The 20,527-nt window shown below is 32.1% G+C and overlaps 1 long non-coding RNA gene across 1 annotated transcript in view; it reads right to left on the reverse strand.

The window, feature by feature from the left end:
- The window catches only part of LOC125049842, a 68,422-nt gene that overhangs the window by 23,993 nt on the left and 23,902 nt on the right, over positions 1 to 20,527 (reverse strand). The window contains exon 2 of the long non-coding RNA XR_007117061.1: positions 14,265 to 14,320. This is a non-coding gene — a long non-coding RNA (uncharacterized LOC125049842). The remainder of the gene's footprint in view (positions 1 to 14,264; positions 14,321 to 20,527) is intronic.

Here is a 20,527-nt window from a genome sequence, read left to right on the forward strand (position 1 = left end):
AGGGTAAAACTTGCTGAGTTTCTTGCCCGTTCTTCTCAGAACAAGGCCTCCTGGTAGTTTTGCGAACAGAGGGCGTAGTCTTGCTCTTTCGCGAATTTTGTAAACGTTTTTGATATTCATAAGCATGCGCTAAGACGCATCTAAACTGAATAAATGTATTTTGATTTGATTTACTTCTAAATGATGAACGAGTCAAAATACAAATACTTGATTAGTAGACATAGTTCGTGGTGGCGTGCTCATTTCTATATTAGTAATGCAGCATGAGTCAGATAAATTGCGTTAAAAGGATAGTTTTCTTTTTATTTAAAGGCTTTCTGATGCCTTATCTTTGATAAAACTAATTCGGGGTTTCCCGAAAAGTGCTTATTAGTCTTGGGTTGGTTAGAATATTGAAAAATTGAGTTGGGGTCATATCGATACCATTTTGATACTACCAAGAGTAGAAATATTGGTTGTTATTTACAAATATACTAGTGGACCCCACAGACGTTGTCCTGCATGATATTTCAAGCGATTAGGATATTAAACAAAGTATGAAAGTACCGACTGCAGCGCCATCTGCCGGGCTGATTTGTGAATCTAAACCATTCCCAGATCCCCTTGAACACACACAAAAAATTTCATCAAAATCGGTCCAGTCGTTTGAGAGAAGTTCAGTGACATACACACTCACAGAAGAATTATATATATAAAGATAAGCTTATCAAGCCCACTGTTTGGAAGCGGTGAACTACATAAAATATGATTCGTAAAACGAAATTTTCAAATTTTCGACTACGACGACGTACATTGATAATGCCCATAAATAGCACGTGACATAGACGATAGAATATTTTACAGCTCTGCACTCTTTTAAATGCAAAATTGATATTTTGTGACCACGACGTGACCGTACCGCGCGTTTAATATTTAAACCTTTGCTATCTTTACGTAGGTGGATATATAAAACGACAGAAGAATCGAAATTGCACATTTGTTATTGGTCCATTAAAATCAAATGTATGCTGATAAGTTCTCTTTCACCAAATCAGACACAATATATTATTAAATACGTACATACGAAATGTAGAATATATTTACAAATACATATAATATTTAAAAGCCTATATTTAATTTGTCGTTATACAGGTAAGAAAATAGAAAATGCGGTACGGTACGCGATCTATTGTTAATGCGCACGCGACAGTGGTAAAAAATTAAGTACTGATCCTTGCGCCATTACGCCGGAACATCACCTACTATTTCCGGTTCGAGTGTCAAAGTCAAAATCGACAATTGTCAATCTTGTTTGACTGATTCAGCGTAAACACATACTTTAGTTGGAATTTTATTCACATACAACGTCATACACGTGATTTCAAATTTAATGTGCCAAGGACAGCTGGCATTCAAGATATAAAATTTAAAGTTATTAATTACATGGAAAGAAAGAAAAGTTGCTAAGATTTCGAATCAAATACGAGATATGAAATGTAAAGGCTTTCCCCACGTGTTTAAGTAATTTTTGCTTCGTTTAATGTTTAATGGCTGAATGAGTCAATATTTTTTCTATTTCTCATAAAGAGCCGCTCCAAAAAGAACTTCGTTGATATATTTGTCGTTATGCGGGTTTTATTTACTAGTGAAGTTTTAGGATAACCAACTTATAATAATATTGCTTATACGTATAACAAGGTTGATATTTAATGACAACAATTTCTTTTAAGAATCAACTACTTCTTCATTAGAATTAACAAAACTGGCTTTAAAACGCCACAAAACTACTGAAACTTACGAATTTTAAATAAATTTATTCTTATTTTCTAAAACATTTCAACTTTTCTAGCTTTATATAATTCATATTCTGTATTCTAAAATTTAAAACTGCATCCTAGGGTATTCGTTCCCAGCTTCATTTAAATGAAAATAGTGCGTACGTTGACAGGTCACTTCCCACGACCCGTAGCCGGAGGCATTTCGTAGGCAAAGTGTGTAAACACCTAGTGCTGTTCTGGTTACGAATAGTCTTGGAAATTCACACAAACTTGTGAGCTGCATTATATAGAAGTAATCAACGATGTTATGTAAATATTTTTGTTATTTTAAGTTTACTTCTTATAATCCCTCCAAAAAAACATGTGTGTGTACTTATGTACACGCGTTAGAAGTTATAATTCTTGGGCGTAACAAGAAAAAAACGCGAAAAAAAAATTTATTTTTCGCCTTATACGTTTGTAGAAAAAACGACACTAACAATAGAAAAAAGGTATTTAATACATTGAAAGTTTTATTATAACGCATTATCTAGTTAAATAAAGTTTATTTAAATATCACTTAAAAAATATTTCTACATAATTAAAAGAAATATTTATTGTAAAATGTTGACAATGCTAACTTCAGTGTTCGGGAGTCGGTTTTTTGTGACGGTGTGCGCGCGCATCGTTAAAAATTTACTCTCATTATTTTTCGCTAACGGGCAAAAGAAGTATAACTTCAAAAATATAATCTATTAATTAGAATATAATTACCATTGTTTTTAAGTCAACGTATTTAGTTTTTATTAAAATTCTCATACAAGTGTAACTTCGTAGCTAAGTCACGGTTCTACGAAATGACCGTAGCAAAAGCTCGGAGTAGCACAACCGTGTAGCAAGCTGATTACAATGGACGAAGTGGGACATAAACCGAGTCATAACTCGAAATTAATAAAATATGTAACTAATATATGTAATTTAATATCATACGTATGATATAAACTTGTTCACAGGCAGTAATAAGAACACGCCCTGATTTGAAATTAAACTTAGCTAGGAGTTATGTAACCTAACATTAGTTAAGTTACATATATTGCGTGTTGTTCCCATTTTACTTAATAATTAGAAGCGTAAACTAAATGTAAACAATCATCGCGCACTTGAAGCCAATATGAGTTTTTATCACTCATAAATTGTAATTTAACATTCTCATTTCCGATAATGTCCATAACATAAGTGTTACTTAGATTTACGAACTCTTCATTAAGTCAAGTTAGTTTTTTGTTAATCCAGCGTCGCAACCCCACTACCCCTAATGTTATTTTAGTTATAAGCTCATGTTTTAAACATTTAAAGGCAGTTGTTACGCAGCTTCAAACAAAGTGTTTCATTTGACATAATATATTCAGATATGTTCAGACATAACCATACAACTGCCACCAAACTTAATTCAGGTTAAAATTAATTACCAAATTTTTGCTCTGGCACCACTACATAGAGGTAATGCGCAGCAAAAGGTGTTTTGAAATCGTTCAGTTGCAGAACGGCCAATATCAATATACTATGTATAACACGCAAATGTAATTTACACATTTTACCTTCGGTAAATGGGCATTCAAATAAATTTGTTTTATTACAACAAAACAACACAATCAATTCTAAAACCATTGTAACGAAACAACTCTATTTCCTGACCACTGCCCAGTAATAAAATGTGTTTCTAAATTTGACAGCACATAAAATTCACAACGCGTTCAGCATGCTATGAAACAATTCCCAGGTTGTTCCGAAAAATAAAATTTAACCCGCCGCGCTCGTCCGTAACGCCAGCTTTCAATAATGTGTGCTTTACCCACTGTTCAGGATTAATTTAGTGTTCTATCACATAAGTCGTGAAGCTTTGTATAAACCTCAATTTTAATTTGATAAAGTCACCTAACACATCTTTAGTTTAATGTATTCAATATCCCTTGTTAAGATATGATGATGATAACCATTAGTTTTACATACAATAGTAAAATGATCACCTATCTCTATAAAATATTGTACAAGTATTTTTGCCGCATTTGTCTTTTAATAAAACCTTAAGGAGTTTTTATTATGATGCCTGTGTATTTGTAGTTATTTATTTATAAGTAATTTTATAATAGATAAAAAAAATAAAACTGAAAAAATCTTCGATATCTCTTTGTTTCCCAGAAAAATTTCATCGCGCACAGTAGGTAAACCGGTTTAGATGAATGCTGAGTAGATGTTTATCTAGAACGCGGTGCACGTGACCATCGCCTGTCGAATTTAACCCGATATGCTTTTTTAAAACTTGTTACTATCGGACTGGAGAGCTTTTGCTGAATTCCTTGAGAATTATTTAACAGTATGAAGTGCATATAGAGTTTTAAAATGGAGAAACATTTGCGATTACGTAAACTTAGTCTCCTTAAGAAGAGCGGTTATTTATGTTGCTACAAATATAAAGGCGTTAAACAAAAAATTTTTTTTTGTAGCTATGCAATTTACTAAGGGTACGAATATAGGTTTTCAAGTATACGTCAAAAATATAATCAGTCAGACATCACAAACAGAGAGTCTTATGATAATTAAGTATTGTAGTACAATTTCAAATATGCTGTAATGAGCATAGAGCTGCTCAAATTGCCAATCCAAAAAATATTAGATATTTTATAACAAAAACCTCCGATTAAACTAACGCTAATATGAATTGGAAAGTCTTTCTCATTTACCTTTTTTTAATATTACAGACAAAGTAAAAAGTATGCTAAATGGGTTGTCGCAAAATTGTAGAAGCGAAATTTTAATATAATTCTGAATAGCTTTGCAAATTAAGGTATAATTGATATATTGTTGAAGTAAATTCGTTTTGCTCTGACGAAAACGTCTCTATAATTGAATTTATTAAATTAAAATTACTCGTTTGAATTTACTTTCGGCTGCTCCATGCTTTTATTTTCTTTTTTTCCATTTATTCGATTGTTCAAACTGACATTTTATTTAGATTACAGTCCGTTTGACGTAAAGGAACGTGGAGTTATTTGATTATGTTATCAACTTCATTATTCTGTTCCTATAAAATGTATGTCTTATCCTTCGATTGTATGTGTCTATATAATCAACTAGCGGCCCGTCCTGGCTTCGCACGGGTGGACATTTTTTTTTTTTATTGTAGATATTAATATGTTCTTTAATATTGTGGGACATTTTTTGTTCTATCATCAATAGTTTCGCAGCGCATGCGATGAAAGATATTTTATAGGCAATTTTTTATACCTTGGGTAACATTATTGTAGTTTTAGTAGGGTTCCTTATTTTTTTACTGTCATTAAAATAGCCTATATTAATTAGTGATAATGTAGCAATCAAATGGTGAAATATTTTTTAAGATCGGTCCAGTTATTTTTCAGCCAATTCGTTACAAACATACATACCATACATACATAACATACATAACATACATACATACAAATATTTCCTCTTTATAATATTAGTATAGATGGGCATATTTATCTAAGTATTGATAGATATAATTATTTAATTGGTATGAAAATTCTCTAAACAGCCATTTATTTACACTATCCAACTTCTTAATACAACAGAAATAAGACGTCTACAGAGAACTAAACCTTTTGAGTTAATAAACATAGTGTAATGAATATAAGTGCAAGTGCGGTATCTCGGACACACGAACATAGTGTGTAAATATTATAGAACACTAAGACTGTTAATAAACATTACCTTAGTTTAGTCTATTTATTAGGATTGTAGAAAATTTAGTCAACATATTATTACTTATAAGCCATAATTATTGTATAGGCTAGATAGTAATTCATGTAAAGTCGCACTCTCTTTTGTGAACTTAAATGTAGGAAAAAAAATTTCGTCATATGTCGTCTAGTAAATAATATAAGCTGGTGTTTCAAGAGTATACGGTTCAGATACAGTATATTACAGACATATAGGAATGATATGAAGCATGTACTTTGAATTTTAAAGTATTTTATTTTATTCTTCTCTTCGTCGAAATTAGAGAATTATTACAGTATATATAAAGTAAATTAATCAATAAAGCCATTTTTATAATTTGACGATTGTTTTAATGATCCTAACCCTTGGGATGGATTTGCTTCAGTTCAAACAATTTGTATGACTCAAAACTTGGCGATAAAAGAGTGGCGGAGAGTTTCTTTCCAGTTCTTCTTGCCTTGCGAACTTGTAGTAAATGTAACTTTAGAATCAATTTAACATCTTTTCTGTTGACGTTCATAAGTGTACTTGATTACCTATATGAATAAAAGTATTTTGAGTTTGAGTTTGACTTCTTAGACTTAACAGCGTTCATCACTAAATTCGTGACACTGTGTGATATCAAAATTTGAGGTTAGCACTGCATTCACATGCTACGGCTATACAGCACCATAACAAAGACCTTAAAAATTTAAACTCATTGAATAATGGCGACCACATCGACGTATCTGAAGCTTGCATGCCTCTGATCCCTGCATTGTCTTCGACGTATAAATTACCTCGGCGAGTCACTGTGCTGGTGACAGGGTTACCCGTTGAATTAATTGTTTGCTCTGCAGATTAATGTTTCCACTGAGTTAACTACGTTGTATATGTTCACCTACAATGAACACGTAAGAGAGATGGATGTGTTTAGTTTTCAATGTCAATGGTTGTGAGTAGTGTGAATGTTTACTTGGACTAAGTTAGAGTTCATTCAAAGGTAGACTTGTATAGGCAATGGTTATAAAACTACTTTTGAGAGTGTTATGAATAGAATTATTAAGATGGCAGCTTGTAATTTTAATTGTTTTGTCTAATATTTGTATTATCTCTTCGTGTATGTCATGTTGGCTTATATGTGTTTGTCACATTAAAAATTGTATGTTGTGATTCTTTTACCAATGTATCTGTGTGCCGGCGTTGGCAATCTTTTGTCAATAAAAATGCTAAAATTATCAAGACGGACGAAGAATGTGTCTATCCAAATCCTATGAACAAGAATTGTTAATAACTTAAAAGATGTTTCTTAAATCAATTGAAAACGCATTTTTTAGAATAAATATACGCCTATCATGATAGTAAGACAGATTTAGTTAGCTATTATATGTATACATACTTAGTTTTTAAAATAAAATTTCTGATCCCAACTAGAAACATTTTATGTCATATCACTGCAAGCTGAAAGCACCAGGAAATGGAAGTATCATAATTATAAAATAAACTCTAGCGAATCATTCAAACTTGTCACACGTAAGTAGCAGTTTCCTGCACATAATACAACAAGTTGAATAAGTCAGCAATATCGTGTAGAGTGGAGAGGGTTAACTTTTGAACGCAACGGGACGGAACGAGAAACGTCGTTAGGGACCTTCTACACAGTACGGAGGTACCAATGTATTCTTTTTCAAAACAAATTCTTTGTACTAAGTCCAATAAAGCGTTTGGATTTTAATCTCGTATGTGTGATATGAACGTTTCTGGAAAAATCACTTTCCACGGGACTCGGGAGTGTGGTAACTTATGGAATAAAAGTTTTTTAATTTGAACGTTCGAATATTATTGCTGTCTCCTTCATACTCGATAAAAAAAAACCATTTAACGCCTTATCTGATCCGTTCCTGTGGCACCTTGAAAATAGATGATGCCAAAATATTATTTCACGGTTTCTGTTTGACACGCGTGGTTTCGTCGTGCGACCTATTGTATTAAAGTTCTCCACCGAAAAAGTTTGATTAGTTTGAACTATTTTAGGGCAATAAAAAAAATGCTACGTATTTTTATGTTTTGCCTACAAAAAGGTAAATCTAAATTTTTACTTACTCAAGTGACCTAATACAAGTATAACAAATATTTCAATATCACGAACAATATATCGAATTAACTTTAATTGCTTTATTTTATTCTTTAGCTGGCATCACTGCCTACTAATTCCAGGTTTAGTAAACCTTTTAAAAAAATCTTCTTTTTTTACTGTTTGTGACGAAAAAAGATGTAATTATCACTCGCCGTTCAACCACTTTTAATGTGGAGCACCGAACTAGCTAGCTAACAATAAAATGTATGTATAAACTCAGATGTTCAGACTCGTATTGAAATTGAAAAATGTGCCCGGCCAAAGAGGTTTGCCATCTCTGAGATGTCAAAAAATTATAGCTGTCAGAATTCTATGGAATTAAACATCAGAGTATATATTCATAATTCTGAACGCCTCGTGTTGATACAAATAATGATTTTACTAGAACGACTCAATTGCCTTTTTAAATGCATGATGTGCATGTGCCTTTGCGTTGTCGAATAACACGTCTACAGATTGTCGACTACAAAACGTCGACTTACAAAGGGTAAACATGTTTGCCTCGTTACGAAGTGAATTCCGTGATATATTACGCGTCTACTTCGTGATTTGATGAAATTTTTATGTAATATTAGAGCCCTATATATTCCATGAAAACATAATGTCTTCGTAATAAATTATATTCGTTCAAATAAAATAACAATAACACTTATTTTATTAAACTACTAGCAGATCCGACGAACGTCGTTTTGCCATGTTTATCATTTATAATAAAAAAAATAGGGGTTAATCGTAGAGGGGTGAAAATTAGGGGTTGTATGTATTTTTTAATGCTGTATCATAAAAAAATAAATACTAATATAATAATACATTTTTAATTTAAAATTAAAAAAAATAGGGTGGACTACCCTTAACATTTAGGGGGATGAAAAATAGATGTTGTCCGATTATCAGACATACCCAATATGCACACAAAATTTCATGAGAATCGGTCGAGCCGTTTCGGAGGAGTTTAACCACAAACACCGCGACACGATTATCGCGACATCATTAATTTATCTTTGTTACATAATACACTTATGAACGGTAATTAAAAAGTTCTTAAGTCAAGGGCGTAAAAAAGTCAAATCATTTATTTCAATTAGGCCTACTAAATAAAGCACTTTTCAAGGTCAAAAGTATAAGTTAAAAATATTTAAAAAAAGTGCGTGCGTACAAAGTACACATGTCAGAACTGAAACTTCTTTGGCAACCTAATTTTTAACTTGTTCATACTTATACAAATCTAAAACTTTAGATTTCCGAGACCTAGAGGGAGGGAAAAAGGAAAATATGTTAGGAATTTAATTGTCATTAAAATCTTAAAAGTATCGAAAATTAATACAAATTATAAATTAATTTTTTTAATTTATTCCTTCGATTATAAAAACACGTGACATTTTAATTTACAATTCGTCACTTGAGATTTCAATAAATTATTTTGCATAAAATATAAAATACTAATATTTCATAAATTCCCTTTACGAAATTTTAATTTAAAAAATATAATTTCTATAAGTTAATTCGCCCATCTCACTCTCTCTCAATCGATCTCAATCACTCTCTCCCTTTTCTTCGACAAAAACGATGCAAATCTTCGTGACGTTCCGTATTATCATTTGGAGAAGAATGGGCAAGAAACTCCATACTTACTCTTTTAAAATAGCTTTTACAGTATTTTTTATACATTGATTTGATAATTATATGTGAAGACCTAGAACAAAAACCTTGGTGTTGAATGAGTTTAGTTGAGTTTTTATTAAATCGTAAAGCTATTATTATTATTACAAGTTTCGCGTGTATATATTACATAACTATAACTTATTCCCGTCCAGTATACGGCTAGTAGGTCTCGTTAGCACCTCGTATATCCGGTTACAATAGTTGACAAGTGACAGCTTATGTACTGACCTGTTCAACAACAAAGCTTTTTATTAGGTTAATGCCTCTTTAGGAAGAAAAATATTTTGGTTCAGGTCGTTAATCTTCGTAATAAAAGTTTATTTTTCGAATTTATCCCCTCAAATTCTTTGGACGAATAATGGTATTTGTGCACAAGGAAATCAATTTTGCATCGATCCACAGTCTAGCTTCTATCCCACGCCTTCATAGTCAAGCAACTCACACTTAACCACTATGCTGATACATATCAAGAACCAGTATAGATAAAAAATATGCTAACTGCTTTCCTGAGACACAGTACCTACTAGTACACAGTTTTTTCATACATAGGTTTTATTCTACTGCAATCTATTTAACCTAATTACCAGCAGTATAAAATCAGTTAAATCAATGTCTAGAAATGTGAAATCCTCAAAGTCGTTGCTTCTCAAATTCAAATTCTAAAATAATTCATATAGGTAACTAAATATACACTTATGAACGTAAATAATAAAAGATATGTGAAATGCTTCTAATTTTACATTTACTGCCAGTTCTCAAAGCAAGGGCGTAGAACGGAAGAGAAAAACTGGCAATAAAATTTCGATATGTATATGTTAACGTTAAATTGTAAATACCGTTAGATTGTAATCTGTCTCGCGATATTATAAACTGTCGAAAGATTGTGAACCTCAGCGTACTGCTTACAATTTAACGTATTATTATTCGGTAGATTGTCTGTCCAAAATATTTATTATTATTCGGTTAGGTTAGGTTAGTATATTAATATTTTTTTTAAATAACTGTTCAACTGAAACTCGAAATCGAATACAAAAATCGATTTTCACTTTATAAAAATAGATTATTTTTCACATCCCTATTAATTTACCTATGGACATATAACGGTTTACTATAAAGCCGACAATCAGGGACAACCTTCGGACAGTTGACAATTTTAAAATTGTAATTTGACGGTTTCACTTCGATAGATTACAACTACCGAATAATAATACGTTAAATTGTAAGCAGTTCGTTGAGGTTCACAATCTTTCGACAGTTTACAATCTCGCGAGATAGATTACAATCTAACGGTGTTTACAATTTTACGGTGACATATACATTATGTCACAGATATGTATTGCTTATAAAATATACAATATACAAGAAGGCATTGCACCGTATTGGTGCTGTAAATGAAGAGCCAGAGTCCTTTTTTAAGAACATAGAACATAATCCTATATTCTTTTCAATCGTATCCCGATAACTTAATGTAACATCTAACTGCAAAATTTAGAAAAATCTCGCCATTGTGAAGAAATCGTGTTACGGTATTACCCATTTAATCCTCCAAATAGCTATTTCAAGTCCCCGAGACTTAACCTTAACGAAGAGAACGGTTAAGAATGATTTTCATGAAATCTTTTCTAGTGATATCTTTATGAAAACTGTCCCAACATTGCTTTCTCAAATCTGTTTTCAAAGATTTAAGTAGAAAATTCTACTTTTACACAGCTAAAACACCCAGTTTTGGACTCAATCTGATTAACATTTGTTGACTTCTAATGAACGATAAATGACACAACTACTATGTATTTGAACTCAACTATCTGTAGTTATACTATATTAGCTAATATTGTGTGATAATAATTTAAATTTCTCGTAAGGTGAAGGAAAGCATTATAAGGACGTCATTACTTATGAAAAGAAACAGATGGTGATAACAGCAGAAATCTGAAACAAAAACCTATTCTTGGACTGCATTATTATTGTTTCAAATTTTTAAAAATCAGTGGTTCTACAAACTTTTTAGGTCTGGGCCTCAGATTTCTCAATCTGTTTCATGATCATTTGTCTCATAGGCAAGTAGGTGATCAGCTTCCTGTGGCTGACACACGCTGTCGACTTTTTGGGTCTAAGGCAAGCCGGTTTCCTCACGATGTTTTTCTTCACCGTTCGAGCGAATGTTTAATGCGCACATAGAAAGTCCATTGGTGCACAGCCGGGGATCGAACCTACGACCTCAGGGATGAGAGTCGCATACTGAAGCCGCTATGACAATACGGCTCAATTCAAATTACTGTCATCTTAATTTTTTTTCCTCTATTTTAAATTTTAATCTATTTATTTTAACACTAATTTGATATATAAACGAAAAAATTAACCTCAACTTTTTGATAAAAATAATGGACAATGCAACTCTTATGAATTCCGTCAGTGTTAAAATGAATATATCGACATATCTTTACCTTTATTTTATTTTCAACATTTTTTCTAATAGTTATAAAATAATGTTTATTTGTTAACATTGTGTTTAGGAGAGCGATAAATTTAAATATAACATTAAAAAAATTAAAACAATACATGATATAAAACAAAAATATACAGTACACAGTAATATATATATATAAATATATATGGCATAATCATAGTGGTTAAATGTGAGATGCTTGACTACGAAGGCGTGGGATTGAACCCAGACTGTACATCGATGGCAAAATTTATTTCCTTGTAAATGTTTAGAATTGGCCAGTTAGAAACATTGCTAAAGAAAACTTTTTTTTTATTTAAATTTTAGAACTCTTTGGTAACCTAATGTAGTATTAGGTAGTATTAGCATTCATTTGTCATTTGTTTTTGTGAATTGGCGGCAAATCTAAAACTCTTGTTACACGTGAAAATGAACCTAACGTGAGAAAATTTTCGGTCCATTATTTATTGTGACTTTCATTGTGGGCTTACTCAACAATATACATAATAAACAGTCGACCAAATTTTCATCAAATAATATGAACTTTATAAAGATCAGCCCTTTATTCTTACTAGAAAACATTTTTGATCAAGTTAAAAAACGAAATAAACCGTACATTTCCTTCCATAGACAAATAACACTTGCGTAAGGGAACAAATACGAGCAGTAGATCATTAAGCCAATTTCCTTTCTCGTTTAACCCTGACACTAAAAACAATTGTCGGAAGATCACAGAAGAATTACCAGGTCATTAAATGCCTAATCGAATGTTTTTTTAATCCGACAAGGAGCAAGGCAATCGATCACGTTTGACATGATGACGTCATCCATTACCAATTATTGACGGAGCACGGACAGCCGGCTATTTTCCAAGTTTTATGCCTCGCAGACACCATTGTTAGTTGAATTATGATATATTAATGCCATATCGCTATCATAGTAGGGCAATGATTTTTGCTAACATAATGGCCGAGAAACAGATAACGCAATATTTATTTGAATAATTATTGCTATTTTAGTTTCCTCTCTTTCAATTTTGAGTAGTTTTTTAAAGAAAGCATTGTTCAGTACGTATCTCATATCTAATCCGCTGTTTTTTATGCTTAACAATAAGCAAAAATGACTGATGATTTTATTTATAATTCATATATATATTTATTGTATTTTCTATTTCTTTTATTTATTGTAACATTTATGTATACCGAAATTGTATTTTTTTTAGATAAGATAGCTTGTTTCATGTACTGTAGATACATATGTCATGTAGGATGTGGTAAAATTCTATAAGCCAACTGAAAATCTCAATAAATATATATAACAACACATACACATAACTAAGGTAAGGTAAAGCTCACTCAATCACTAATTGAGCACCGACTTTCATAGCATCTTGTGTATAATGATATAATCTACAATTAGGGATAATGTTTTGTATAACCGTCACAAGTTACCTTCATTTATAATAAAATCTCCCTATCTATGGATTCTGAGATAGTCAAACAATCCAGATACACATTTACAAAACACATATAAATTACGCTAGCCGAATTGCATTTCGAATCTACAGAGTTCTTACTACATTATTTGGCATGACTCTTCCGAAACAGACACAGCGCATGCATATAACTCTCAGCCACACTCTTAAATACATAGGCACACACACACTCATAGATTTACAAATACTTAATCAAAGTCAAAATTATTTATTCATATAGGTAAGACAATGTACACTTATGAACGTCAAAAAAGAAATATCCATTAAATGCTTCTAATTTTACATTTGCTTCCAGTTCTCAAATCAAGGGCATCGAACGGAAGAGAAGAACTGGCAATAAACTCTCTGCCACTATTTTAAATGTCATATACGACTTGTGTTTCATTAGTTGTTATACTAAAACTACTTTTGTTTTAATTGTTTTAAACATGCACCATGGTAGAATAATTGTTATCTAGTTAGCCACAACACAGGGTCTCTCCTAGTGTAGCGACTAGCGATAGATCAATTTTGTCACAAGTATATTTCTGTCATGACTAAAGTTTTTATTTATTTAAGTCGGAGAATGTTAAAAAGGTTAAAGTTTCACGGATTACTTTAGCTGGTTAAAACCCAAAAGCAGTCGGTAACAAATAGGCACGTTCGTTCTTGGTATCCAAACTCTATGTAATATTTTGGAATCGTCCGCAATACCTTTTTAATCCTTATCAACATCCCGAAGGAAACAATTTAGGACTGCCAAAAATACGCATTGTTCAGAGCGGCAGCCATTTTGTCCCGGAAACTAATCAATCATCTAAACATGTCCGGAATTAAAACGTCACACGAAATTGTATCATTCATTAATTCTTTTGAATTTTTAATTAAGAGCTACATTTCAACTCCCGTAAAGCCCAAATTCAATGAATACATAGGTTTAAAAATCTATAGTAAGCTTCTTTATTTCCACCACCTTCTCCAGTCATTATATTATTATTAACACTTCACATATTATGTGATTTAAATGAAATATTTGTGATTTAAAACTTATAAGAAATTAAGTACACTTACCGGCGGCAAACTCGCCTAAGCTAGAATCCATTTGATTGCTGCATTATTGTAGAAACCTGAAAATTAAAGACAAAAATAAGAATAATATCACAAAAATTTCTTCACCTTTTTCGTCTGGTGCTTGTTGTTACAGTGACCTCTATACTGCAGCAGATGATGGTCAATGGTCAAGATCTTTTATTTCATGTATGTTGTCTTAGAGACTGGGCATTTGATAAGAAGTAAAACGGAAAAATGGACCAAAGAAGTTATGGAATGGTGCCCTAGACATAAAACGAGAAGTAAAGGTAGACAACATCGTAGATGAGAAGATGATATTAAACAGGCGAGGAAAGCAAGAGATAGATCTTTGTGGAGAAGACTTGGGGAGGCCTCTGCTGAAGAGCAAGACAATCAAGAAACCGGTGTCTAATGGGAAATAATAATATTTACTTTTACTTTAACTAAATTTCGTTAATAACTAAGTAGAAATAAGATAAAATGTAACTTACAAGATTGTCAATAAAGGCTATATTTATTTATTTATGTTGTCTTAGAATTAACATATAAATATAAATTTTAAACTTTATGTTATTTATGAAACAGAAGGTCACGCTGAAAAGCAATCGTCGAAATATAAAAATAATGTAATAAATTTACGTTTATATCGACAAAAGAGGTGTTATTCAAATGTGTCCGAAATGTGAAGCCATCGATTGAAGTTACGGATACATTGCCACAAAAAATCTCTGCCGAGTTTTTTGGCAGCACACTTAAATGCCATAAACAATTTTACGCTAAATATGTTTATTATAATAATTATCTGAAAGTGCTGTGCAAAGGATGCACTAAGACAAACCATAGAAAATAAAATAATGTAAAAACAGTCTATTTTATTTATATACCTGTTCCGTTCACTCATTATAGTTGTAACAAACATTCCAACAAACTGCTGGAGATCACGAGATGTTAGTTTACGACGCGCCTAATAAAACTACTGTGAGGCCCATAAAAATTCTTTTCATTGCCACTTTATCGTACGTAAAAATTGTCCTTTACTACATTTGTAGTGTCGCTATCTATTGGAAGAATTTGTGACTTATGTTCGTCCGCATTTGAATAGTAACAACGTTAAAAAGATGGTGACTCCTTCCCGTAGAGCGGTTCTGTAAATTTATTGTGGTACATAACATAATTATCATTCGCTCGAATTGTGAAGGAAGTCATCGTGAGACAACCAGCTTGCCTTAGACCTAAAAATTTGACGGCGTATGTCAAGCACAAGAGGCTGATAAACTACTTGCCTTTTAGTTTGACAAATGATCATGAAACAGATAAAGAAATCTGAGGCCTAGACCTTAAAACCTTGTAACGCCACTGGTTGTTGTCAAGTTTCAATAACGATTATGTTAGTCAAACCTTTTAAAACCTGTGCAAAACCTCGTTACAAAAAAATATGAAAAAAATACTCTCTTTACTGTTTGATTAAATTTCAAAAATACTTTGCAATAATAAAACTCTTAACGTTATATGAAACGGCAAATAAATCTTAAGTGGTCACTCACCCTACTCAAAGAAATTGTATTCGCGAAACGTAAAATAAAAATGTCATGACAAGACGTTTGTATTTTCTCTTAACACACTCAGATTATAACGTTACAAAGAAAAGTCAGAAACATGGCTGGCGTGGAAAAAGGCAAAAAACGTACGCGTACCTAAGACGAATTCACAATGCTGAGGCCCTATTATTTGTGACACAAAAGTTAATTAATTTCTAGATTTACTTCTTTAAAAGTATGATTGCCGATTACCTCCCCTAGACAAATGTTTGTTTTTTAATTAAAAAAATTTATTATAAAACGTATAATTTTACAGTTGTTCCTATGCTTAGTAGTATAGATCTTTTTAAGAAATTTTGTGTTACTGTACTTATCTATTTATTTGATTCAGACTATATCATATTAAAATACCACGTTCGTGCATTTAGATGGTAATATACTTTACGCGAAGATCCCGGGTTTGATTCCCTGGTAAACAATAATTGTTTGGGCATGGTAAGCTTAAAACCATAAACACATACAGGTTTAGAGTTAAGAGTCTGTTACAAGTGGGTAGAATCGAAATACATAAACGTTACAAAAAACTATAATATATACAAATTATCTATAATGTTTCAAGTCACACATAATTTAAAATAACTTTTAATTTCGTTATTTTTGTCGTTATTCATTTTTTGTCGTTGGCAGTAGGCCAAGCATTATTTTATTTATATTACGTATTTATTTATATTAAAAAGTTTGTGTATTACGCAGTAACACAAAGTAAGCCGCGTGTGAAAACAATCTAAAGATTAAAAGCATAATAAGGGTCCCACTGGGCCTTTATCAATTAGAGTACGGCCCTGGCAGGCGAGGCGTGTAAATGCAGTCAAATTTCGCAGAAAAATCTCTGTGTCCGAGCGTTTTTACGACGATTTTTAAACTCAATGTCGATGAGTTGAAAATTGCGGAGACTAGTTTTCCTTCTTTCATCTTCCTATTTTTAATTGGTTTGTGCACTTCATTTTATAATTTGCGAGTTCTGGCTTTTATTCAGCAGTCATTACTTTAATGCGACAATATCTGTAAATTGTAACTTTTATTTATTCACTTAATATAAAAGTTACTTAACTGAAGTAATATTGAATACTGATGCACAGTATTATATTACTAAACACAAATCTTGACATATTTACTTTTATCGAGTAATCATTCGTAGTGTTGTACAGTTATTTATATCGATGTAATTAAAAAACGAAATATTTAGAATATTGAATCAATTATAATTTTATCGAAAACATAGCAACACTCACAAAAGATTTTATATTTTGCAGTCTTAACCCAAACACATACACACACATACACAGTGTACAAACAAAAAGAAATTGCCTTTGTTTTGGCTTTTAATGGTAAGCGTGATTTATAACTTCCTTTTGTATAAATCGATAAACATTTTCAGTCAAAACAGGATATGGTGTCACTCGGATGACACTTTTGGGTTGGTACAAATTGCTTTTATATAAACGTGTTAAACGTTAATGGAATAAAACCACAATATAATTTACGATATAAAAGATATAATGAATTACACTAAAACTTTTATAAATATTTCTATTTGTTTGTATTACGAAGAGTTAAATTAATTAAACGATAATATATTCCATTCATTAATCTTTCTTTATCTCTTCTGAAATCTTTCCTTTTTTCCTTTATATCTTCTGAATCTTCTCTGCCTTAACCCTAACCGATACGTCGACTTACTTACTTCACACTGCTCTTTCCTCCACTTATCTCGACTGCGATTTCTCCTGCCCATACTCCCTCTACCAATTGGTCGAGACTATCTGGTTCTCTCCTTCGCAATATGGCCAGAGTAGCTAAGCACCCGTTTGTAAATCATAGCTGTTGACAGTCTTGTGGTGATCTTTAGTTGGTTGGTGTCTTGATTCTATTTGTAGTACATCTTATGCGCAACATTCTCCTCCAACACCACATCTCAAATTCCTCTATTTCTTTTCGATCCACTGCACGAATTGACTACGACTCTGACCCGTACAAAAATATGGAAAATATTAAAGTTCTGACGAACCTGCTCTTGGGAGTATTCTAGAAGTTTCTGTTTTACCACATTCTGGTCAATTTGGTAATTGCGTCTGTATTCTGTGCTTGCCGACTCTTCCCCGTCACATCCTCTCAAATTAGTACACAGACTCAAGGTCCGCTAGTTCTTCAGAACGTGTGACACCTCGATTCACTTACTTTTTATATCGTTATTTAACCCTACATAAATATCTATCCCTATACCAATGTGAATTCTTCTATGTAGAGTTCTATTTTTGAATTTTATGTTTTATAATTTGAATTCACACTTGTACATTTTTTTCTTCATAAAAAAATAATTGTTATATAACCGTTTGTGTATAATACATATTTTAATCATATGGAACTAACTTGTATAAATCGAATATTATTCGTCAATACTAACGACATTTATAGCAACTATTTATTTACTTTATAAACTAGAACTAAATTAATCGTCGTATATGTGATCAATCAAATAACTTATAACTATCCTCTTAGTGTTTATTACTTTCTCCAAGTATATTACAAGAATTTTTGTTTATTTTTGTGTATACCCGGGTTTTTACAAAAACTTTTCCATTTTATTCATCCTTAAAGAGAATTTATAAAGAAACAACCGATTGAACAAATTCAAAAATTATATAAATTTTCTCTTTAAAGTACAACGTTACAGGAACCTTCATACAACAATATTCTACTGTAAACATCCTTTGTAATCGTTGATGCAAACCAATTTGTTTTTGTTCTTCTCTTACAGATCATGGATCACGTTCACACTATAAAATAATTGTGAGAATTTTCTTATAAAATTATCTCATAGCACTTCTTTTATCTGTCCTCTTAACTCAAACTTTACCTCACCTATCTACTGCATCACGCGACACATGGTAATGGTCCAAGATCCCAGGGCCGCCAGACGTCACGTATTTTCTGACGGATGAAATGTGGACGATTGGGTAGTGTTAGTATTTACTATGATCGTATGCCTACCTGCTAGCTTGGTCAAACGGCCAATTTCCAGGTATCAGGTAATCAAGGTACACAAAAACATTACTTACTTCACGTAAATTCTCATGGCTGATTTTTATATATGTTTTCGAGTGTATAGTTAGAAATAAATTGTCAATACTCCCAGACACTTTCCGTCGGCCATATTGCTTAACAGACGCTTAAAGGGTCTCAAAATATTAAGTCAACTTCACGTAAATTCTGACGCTCCATTTTTATATATGTTCATCCGACAACTATTTTAAAAGCTTTGACAAGAAGACAGACCGATCCAAGGGGCCAATTATCCCCTAAACTAAATTTTAATATCTCTATGAGTGGGAGAGCATTATCTACGCGCATGAGACTGAGTGAGACCGACTGCGCTGTTAAAGCCATGAAAATTACTTGAACAGATATTTTATAATTTTTAGAACTTTTGTTGACAAGTAAATTATAGCAACAAAAATAAGAAAAAAATTGACACATAATAAATAATACTAAAGTCAGCCGACATTTTTTTTTTTTGTCAATTTATTAATTAGAACTAAAAAATATTTTTTTAAAATACCACTTATATTTAAATAGCAGCAATTTTATTTAATTAATTATTTATTGGAAATTTGGAAACAAAGTGGAAAAATATTAATTCTTCAATATTTCTTAACAGTGGCTTTTAATCTTCATTATCATCATCATCAAATATCAATCTTGAAATTGAATATCTAAATCGTGATCGTCATCATCAGCATTATCCTTATTTTCTTCCTCTGTAAAAAACAAGTTAAACAATGAAGGTCTGAAAAAACTAAAAAGATACAAATAATATGAGAAACGAAAATAATTTACCTGATTGTTCTTCCAGCGACTCACTGTCAAAACCCGGTAATTGATCTCCATCGAACCAATGAAAATCATATTTACCATCTTGTAGTGTCCAGCCATTGTTTTCGGGGTTGAAAATATTTATCATCTTCATACTTGCATTGTTCCAAAGCTAGCCCGTCGAAACTGTTGCCAAAGCTCACTTTTACAAGGTGGTAAGTTACTGGCATCGAAGTTTCTTAAATTCTTTCGATTGAATTCTTCATTTATATCAGATACCATGTATGTAAATGATAAACAACAGCCCTGCGATTCTGTAACTCACTTCACAACTCACACAGCGGTTTTCGCATCGGCGGTCGCTCTCAAATCAGTCGTGAAGCAGTTATTTTATGATTTGGCATTCTGAAAAGGTGGGAGCTTGTACTTTATTGTTTATCAGAATGTCAAATCATAAAATGACTGCTTCACGACTGATTTGAGAGAGACCGCTGATGCGAAAACCGCTGTGTGAGTTGTGAAGTGAGTTACAGAATCGCAGGGCTGTAGTCTGGCAGCATCTACATCAATTATTCCAGGAACGTTGTAAACATCACAGATAAATTTTTGTATTATGTTGAATACACGTTCTTCTTCATCTACATCACCAACAAAATCCAACGTACCAAAAGGGTGAAATGCTTGTTGGTACTCTTCATTTTTCTTCAAAATATTAAACGGCTTTTGCTTGCCCTTTTTGAATAATAATAATTTTTCAAGTAATTTTCATGGCTTTAACAGCGCAGTCGGTCTCATTCAGTCTCATGCGCGTAGATAATGCTCTCGCGCTCCCACTCACATAGATATTAAAAT

Source organism: Pieris napi, chromosome 5 (genome assembly GCF_905475465.1).
Source record: "Pieris napi chromosome 5, ilPieNapi1.2, whole genome shotgun sequence".
Taxonomy (NCBI): Eukaryota; Metazoa; Arthropoda; class Insecta; order Lepidoptera; family Pieridae; genus Pieris; species Pieris napi.